The sequence below is a fragment of the Apium graveolens genome, chromosome 4 (genome assembly GCF_009905375.1).
Source record: "Apium graveolens cultivar Ventura chromosome 4, ASM990537v1, whole genome shotgun sequence".
In the NCBI taxonomy this organism is placed as follows: domain Eukaryota; kingdom Viridiplantae; phylum Streptophyta; class Magnoliopsida; order Apiales; family Apiaceae; genus Apium; species Apium graveolens.
Genome location: NC_133650.1, coordinates 201713113 through 201722043, shown reverse-complemented (window position 1 = coordinate 201722043; position 8931 = coordinate 201713113).

Genomic DNA, 8931 nt, shown 5'->3' with positions numbered 1-8931 from the left:
AAGGATACTCATAGGAGGAAGGAATTGATTATGATGTAACCTTTGCTCCGGTTGCAAGACTTGAAGTAATAAGGATCTTTCTTGCATTTGCTGCACACTCAAACTTTAAAGTATATCAAATGGATGTATATAGTGCATTCATTAATTGTGAGTTGGAAGAAGAAGTTTATGTGCAACAGCCACTTGGCTTTGAAGATCCAGAATTTCCAGACTTTGTATACAAATTACTCAATGCTCTATATGGATTAAAGCAATAACCTAGAGCTTGGTATGACATATTGTCAGAATTTCTGCTTAAACATGGATTCACTAGAGGAACAATTGACAAGACTCTCTTCTATAAACAGCATGGTGGTGATATGATCCTAGTTTATATCTATATGGATGATATCATTTTTGGTTATACTAATGAAAAGTTGTGTCAAAGATTTTCAAAACTCATGCAGAATGAATATGAAATGAGCATGATGGGAGAATTAAGTTACTTTCTTGGACTTCAAGTTAGTCAAAGAAGTGATAGAATTTTCATCAGCCAAACCAAGTACGATAAAGATTTATTGAAGAAATTTGGAATGGTTGATTGTTCACCTGCATCAACACCTATGTCTACAGCTACATAGTTGGATGAAGATAAGAAAGGGAAAAGTGTAGACATTTCAGGTTATAGATGAATGATTGGATCTTTGTTATATTTGACTGCTAGTAGACTAGACATTATGTTTGTAACATGTCTGTGTGCAAGATTTCAAGCCAATCCAAAGGAATCACATTTGATGGCTGTAAAAAGAATTTTCAGATACTTAAAGGGGACACCAAACTTGGGATTATGGTATCCTAAGGGAACTGGATTTGAAGCTGTTGGATAAATAGATGCAGATTTTACTGGATGCAGGGTTAACAAGAAGAGTACAAGTGGAAGCTGTCAATTTCTTGGACAAAGACTTGTATCCCGGTATAGCAAGAAATAACAGTCTGTGTCAACTTCCATAGCTGAGGCTGAATACATAGCGGCTGGAAGTTGTTGTGCTCAAGTGCTTTGGATTAGAAATCAGCTAATGGACTATGGCCTAGTGTTACACAAAATTCCAATTATGTGTGACAATACTAGTGCTATTTCTATTTTGGCTAATCCAGTTAATCAGTCTAGAACAAAGCACATTTGATGCAAGGTACCATTTTATTATATAATATGCTTCAAATGGTACCATTGAGCATATTTTTGTTCCAACAGAAAAACAATTAGCTGACATTTTTACTAAACCTTTGGATGAAGGAACTTTCACTAGACTTGTTGGTGAAATTGGAATGTTAAATTCTTCATCCAAAAGGCAAGAACTCAGGAAATGTGTTGCAGCAGATTAATAGTAAATCAAAATTAATTTGATTTAATTGAAAATTAACTGGAATATGAGTTATAAATATTTCAGAATTCTCTGTATATATATTTTTCCAAATTTAAAATTTAAGCTTGGAATTTTTCAAATTTTAAGAAAACTATCAAGTGTTAATTTATATTTTCAATATGTGAACTTAACACAAGACATAATCAAATAGAACAAAAGTATTTGGAGAACTGAGTTCTCGATAAGTCTAACTGACTTCTCGATAAGTCATTTTGAGACTTCTTAATGGAGTTTTTGATAAGTCATATTTCCGACTTCTCGAAGGAATTCTCGACAAGCCTTATTTGACTTCTCGATAAGTCATTGCAGAGATCTCGATATATGTTAACTCATAGAGTTCTCTACAAGTATATATTTTAGACTTATCAACAACTTAGAATTGAAATAATTTAATGTTAAATATAATTGATGATATCAGAATATAAACTATCAGAGTTTATTATCAGGACTTAATATAAGTATTTACTGGAGGTGACGTCATCAGTATTTTTCTATCTGTACTTGATAATCAGCATTTGATGTCATCAGGATTTAGTCACTTCAGTAGATATTCGAGAAGGAAAAGGATTGCAGAATTCAAGGCGGTGAAGGAATTTATTTTCAGAAGCAATCATACATGGATATGTATTAGGTTTCCTTATTATAATAGAATATGATTTCTTATTGATTATGTAACTGTGTCTATATAAACACATATTAGTTTACACTATATATGTTCATGAACTGTTATATCTTTTATATTACCTAGCAGCTCTCAAGGATAATTTTTCATCCTTTGAGAGAGTACTTGTGTAACCATTTTTGTCTGATTAATATAAAAACTGTTGATTCTGTTAATCTTTATCGAATTGTTTGCATACACTGTATTCACCCCCCGTCTACAGTTGTATTACGAACCTAACAATTGGTATCAGAGCTTGCTGTTGATATATAAACAGTTTAAGATCTAAAATCAATCTGTAATGGCAGACAAAGAAGCTCAACCGAATCCCCCACCTCCTCCATCAACCAATCAACCCATCAATAATAATATGAACAGATATGAGACTATCAAAGTTCCAATCTTTAAGATTTATGAATATCCAATCTGGGAAGTGAAGATGGCCATGTGCCTGGAAGCAACAGATCCTGAATATTTGAGCAGAATTTATGATGGTCCACACATGCCAATGAAACTGGCTGTTGTTGTTGCTGGACAAGATGAAAAGATGGTTGATAAAGATAAGAAGGACTATTCTCTTGAGGATCTTACATCTATTATGAAAGATGCAAAAGTAAGACATATGTAATAACCCAAAAATTTTTGAACTTTTAATAACCCTTATGAATAGTGTTTTGCTGATTATGCTGAATAAGAAAACTTTCCATGCCACACTATGTAGGGGTTTTTCTATTGTTATTCTGAGATCTTATTAGTACTTTATATGGGATATAAATGTATGTAAAGATCGTCAGAATCCAAATTCGAACACTTTGATTTTTCCAGAAAATCCACCAAATACCGAAAGAATTGAGTATAAGGGAACAGGATAAAAAGGATTTAAATTCAAGGATTATAAGAGAGGATCATAAAAGGAATATAATATATTGAGAAAGGTTAAGGGAACCCAAGTAATGAGATCCCGGGTATGATCCCTCAAACGATAAACGAGAATGAAAGTTAAGCGAACCGTATAACAGATCAGCGGTCATTAGCCAAGTAATTAGAAGCTAATTAAAGAGGTTAGTGAGGATGATGTCATCAAACCAATAAGAAGAGGACAAGCATGGGAAGATGACATAAGATTGATGACCTAAGCATGACCAAAAAGGAAGGAAGTGTGGTTGATTATTAACCACACAATTTTACATGGTTAAAAGGGTAATTAAACAAAACAAAAACCTAGCAACCAAGCAAAACAAATCACAAACACAAAAACACATCTTGACTTCATTTCAAGCAACAAAGCTCTCGGCTTTTCTTCTTTTTCAAAGAGGAAAATTTCAAAATCCAAGATCCAACCATTGTTAAATTGCAAGGTAATTATCCAAGGTTCCTTATAATTAGTTATGGCTATCCTAGGAGTTTAAGCTCCAAATCCTTTCACAATCTCTTTCGATAAATCATTTAAGAAGAGAGTGAATAGTGTTTTCAAGAAATTTAAATTGTTTGATCTTGTGTTTTTGGTTAGATTAAGCTTTGGTAAGGACTTTCAAGGGTGATTCCAAGCTCCTTAGTTACTCTCACTCACCAAGGAAGGTATAATCTCTTAACCTAGCATTGTTATTGAATATTAAGAGCTTATTATTAGTAGGATAGTTCATAAGAAGCATGGTGATTGAATATGTAGAGATTAGTTGGTTTTGTGATGTTTTTGGAGTTGTAAATCTTGGTTATTAGTTAATGAACTTAAGAATAGTTTTAGTTCATGTTTGAGATTAATATAAATTGGAAAACTTGAGGTGTTGGGGCTGTTTTAGTGATGTATGGATGGAGTTTGGTTGTATGGTTGAATTGTGGTTGGTTTGTGGTTGATTTGGAGTAGAATAAAAATTGGTAATCGCGTAAACATAGTCGTCGTAATGTCCGATTTACTTTAGACTATTTTTGTTCTTAAGATAAGGACCCGAGAACTCACTGTTTGGTTTTGAACACTGCCATGATTAGATAGTTCATGTTACGAGCTTCGTTTTGATATGTGGTTCGTTTGAATCCGATGTACGGTTTAGGAGAAACGACCGTTTTAAGTAACGGCGTTTCGCGAACGAACCATTACCCCTCGCCTTACTTTGAAACATTGGTTAAAGACCTTAAATGACTAATTGGAGTATGAAACATTTATGTAAAGTGTATTAGGCAGTTGGTAAGGCACTCGCGAAAGAATCTCCTTAAAACTCTTAATGGTTAATTTATTAAAAATGGTGGAGCCGAGGGTACTCGAGTGACTTAAGAGAATCATTAAGCGCAAAGCGAGCGTTAGAGTCTAATTGGTTAAAGTATAGATTCTTAAGCGACTTTGGTTTAATTCCAACTTATATGTGGTTTATAGGTTACCAGACTCATCCCATGACTTTTACCACCCCCAGTCGCTCAGGCAAGTTTTCTACCCGTTATACTGTTGTTGTGATGTATATATATGTATATGCATTATCTTGTGATAGATGCATGGTGGTTAATTAGCAAATCTTGCGATATATTGGAGCATGTGATATGGTATATATATGCATGTCTGTTTCGTAATCTTGATATATATTGTTGATTCAATTGCTTATAAGTTGCATAATACATATGCTAGAGATAAACAGTAGTTGCGTATACCCTTAGTATAGGGGACCCAAAGGTGAACATTTTCTAAAACCGGGAGTTGATGTTCCCGAGTATATTATATATATTTATATATATATATATATAAATATAGTTTTCAAAACTATGAATCGAATAAGGTTTATTCGATAACTTTATTTTATTAATGAATATTATTTTGAATATTCATTCAAGGGCTTATGACTCCGTTTATTTTATTAATGAATATTATTTTGAATATTCATTCGAGGGCTTATGACTCCGTTTATTTTATTAATGAATATTATTTTGAATATTCATTCGAGGGCTTATGACTCCGTTTATTTTATTAATGAATATTATTTTGAATATTCATTCGAGGACTTATGACTCCGATTATTTACTAATTAATATTCTTTACTTTATTAAAGAATAATGTGTCGATAATCAAACTCACTTTTGATTATTCAAATAAAGATATTACTTTCGTATAAGTATATCTTTGGTTATTTAATATTCATTTCAAGTATAAGTTTTACAACTTCTACTTCAATTATTTTTATAAAGATTATTCTTTATGGGAATATTATTTAAATAATAATATTCAGATATTTTCTAATATATCGGGACTGATTTATTTTATTAAATCAGCATTACTCCAAACATTCTTAAAAATGTTTTCGAGCCTTTAAAATGATTTTAAAAGTTAGAGCGGATCCCAAAACTTGTTTTCAAATTTAAGATCTTCCTTTCGAAGGGAATTTAAATACTCGCTCAAAAATCTGAGGGATCCGGCTCCGTGATGTATTCTTATATTCGCAACAAGGTTGCTGTTTTGATAAAAGAGTTTTTGGTTACTTACCCAACACTCGGGAAGTAAAATTCTTGGAATAAGGTAATCCATTAACAGGCATCGCCTGGGAAATATCGGTGAGTTCTTCTTTCCAACTAGATGCGACATCTTGGTGGAGTCGTATCAACAAGTTCCTACTTGGGAAAAGGGGAGACGAACTTTACGTTTCAGAGTCATGGATTTCATCTGAGCTAGGAGTGGCGTAAGTGGTCGAGTGGCGCCGGCCCAGCCTTATTTATGGGCCCAAATGGCCCGGAAGTTCCGCTAAGACGGTCCATTCCTTAGGAGTCCAGGGTTCGGTTGACAAGTAAATCCGACTGTTCTCCTCTACATGTAGAAAATGGTGGGGTTGCACTACTGCGACTGATCATCGTAAGTGGTCTTCCTGGCGCGGCAAACTCCCGTAATGAGTTCATCATCCAATTGGATATTTCTGCAACACTACCCAGAGCACTTCGAATGTTGAGTGTTGGCAGGGTCGAGTTTTTAAAATGATGTTTGCATCAAATAAAGTATCTCGTAACTTCATTTTATTTTGATGATATTTTAAAGATTGATTCTATAAAAGTTTTGTCTTGTAGCTTAATCTATGGGATGAACTATTTATACATTGAACGGTGGTAGTTCAAGTAGTATTCGGAAAAGATATAAGTATATTGGAGTATCTTGTAACTTCATCTTTTAAACTTATATCTAGTAAATTATTATCTTATGCATGTCAAAGATTTTCATAAAAATGTTGAGACAAGGTTAGATATATGAGATCACCTTGCAATGATATTTTTATACAGTTATAAACAGGAACTCTGTGTACATTATACATGTCAGAGGATTTCAAAGATTGTGAAAAGTATATATGTATATATATACTGAATATTTTGCGACTTGGTCGCGTTAAGATATCAGCTTGGTTCATTTCTTCTTGACCAAGACTTTCATGAGTACTATGAGAATGCTCATATATTGTTAATTATTATACATATTATTTCGGTGGGCTTGTTGCTTACCCTTGCTTTCTTCTTTCATCACACAACAACAGATAGAAAAGATGAACAGGACCAAGCTTCCAATTCGCAAGCGGTTAGGAAACGTTCCGCAGTTTTCTGGAAGCGTTGATGCCGCTGTAGCTGAGGTAAAAATTACCAATAGGCTAGACTTTTAACTTCTGATGTACCAGACTTATGTATCTATATGAATTGTAATAATGGCCAAGAAATGTAAATTTATTCAGAAACCCTTTTAAGGTGTAACGGTTTATAATTGTGGAATAAAATTACTTGTGTTATTTTTGGTATTCATCTCTGAGACTATAACTTGTGGTGTGTGTGTGTGTATATTGTGGGGTCACAGTACTCAGTAGTTGGTTGACTGTTAAGATTAAGTATTGATAAGGGAAATGGAACTCGTGACAACCCGAATCCCCGACCCCGAATTTGGGGGTGTTACAACATATCTTACATAGCAGTCTTGATGGTGTTATGTCCAATAAGGTTATTGGATGTAAGACAACAAATGAAATTTGGGATGCTTTAGAAGTAAAGTGTCAAGGTACTACTACTATCAAGAAAAATAGGAGGACAATACTTACTCAAGAATATGAGCACTTTGACTCAAGAGACAATGAGTCCTTAACTGAGATCGATGATAGATTTCATAAGCTGTTGAATGACTTATCTCTTATCAACAAGGAATATGACTTAGAGGACTCAAACTTGAAGTTTGTACTTGCACTCCCTGAAAAGTGGGACTTTAAGGTCACATTAATAAGGGATAATTATGAACTTCAGGAAATATCTCTAGATGAGATCTATGGCATGCTGAAGACTTATGAACTAGAGATGAAGCAAATAAGCAAGAGAAAAGGATCAAAGTCAAGATTAATTGCACTCAGAGTTGAAGAGAAGCCAAAGGAGAAAGCTAGGAGAAAAGGTTACTCCAAAGGAAAAGATATAATTGCAAAGTCTGATAGTGAGTCATTAAAATCTGATAATGATTTAAATTTTGATAGTGAATCAAATATTGATAGTGATCATGAAAAAATGAAGACATGAAACAAATGGCTGCTCTATTGGTTAAAAGCTTCAAGAAGATTGTCTACAAGAACCTCAAGAAAGGGAAATGGTTTTCCAGAAAGGGTTCCAGTTTCTCAAACTCTGATAAGAGGAATGATAGAAGAAATACTGATTGGAAGGAATCAAAGTCTGGAAAATTTGAAAAGTCAAAAAATGGGTGCTATAACTGTGATTGAGTTGTACACTTTGCAGCTGACTGCAGAAAACCAAAAGCTGAGAATAAATAAGCCTTGATCACAAAGAAGAAAAACATGGATGATTAATCAGATTCAGATGATGGTGTTAACTATGCTCTCATGGCAAATGCTGAAATTTAGGCTGACATTGCTGAATTAAAGGTACCTCAAACCACCCTTTCTTTTGATACTGATGATATCTATGAATTAAGATTGATTCTTAAATCTATGCATGTTAGTTATATGGATCAAACTTTAGAGAATAATAGAATTAAGAGTGAAAACTATGAGTTAAAAAAAAGAATGATCACCTAGAAATTGAGTTGCTTTCCACGCTAGAAATTCAATAAGAAAGAGATAATGTTGTTTATGTTAAAGAAAACCTGCTAGAAAAGCATGCTTACCTAGAAAAGGAGTTAGCTACAGAAAGGGAGGTTATTAAGATTTGGACTAAGTCAGGAAAAATAACTCAGGAAATTTTAGAAAAGGGCTATTGGGGATCAGGATTAGGATATGCAAATAGATCTAATTATGATAAGAAAAATTGAAAAAAAACTGAGAAATTTAAACCAGTAAATACTGATACTAAAGTTACATTGAACAAGGTTCAGATGAAGCCTATTAAGTTTAATTCAAGTGTTAATGCTGTTAAGTCAGTTTTTGAGGTAGGTTCAATCTCAACACCTAAATCAAACTTAAATACTGATAAGTGTGAATAAGTTCACACAAGATCAGTAAATATTGGTTTAATGACTCAGAAACAGCTTAAGCAAAAGCTGAAGGAATTACACATGAATGATAAGGAGAAAAAGCCTAGGAAAACAGGAATGGTAAAGTAGGTGTTAATGAAAATGGTACTTATAAAACTGTTCCCAATGCTCCTAGAATGACATGCTTGAACTGTGGTGGTACTAATCATTAGAGCTGAGCATTCGGCCGATTCGGTTCAAAACCGTACCGAATCGAATAAACCGAAAAATTGAATTACCTTTTTTTCTTGGACCAGACCAAAATTGTAATATGGACTGGGCCGAACTGAAACAAAATAATTCGGTTCGGTTCGATTTTGGACCGAACGAACCAAATATTTTCAAAAATAAAATTATATTCAAATTTTAAACCAAAAATTATAAAATCTAAAATATAATTAATGTAAGGTGATATA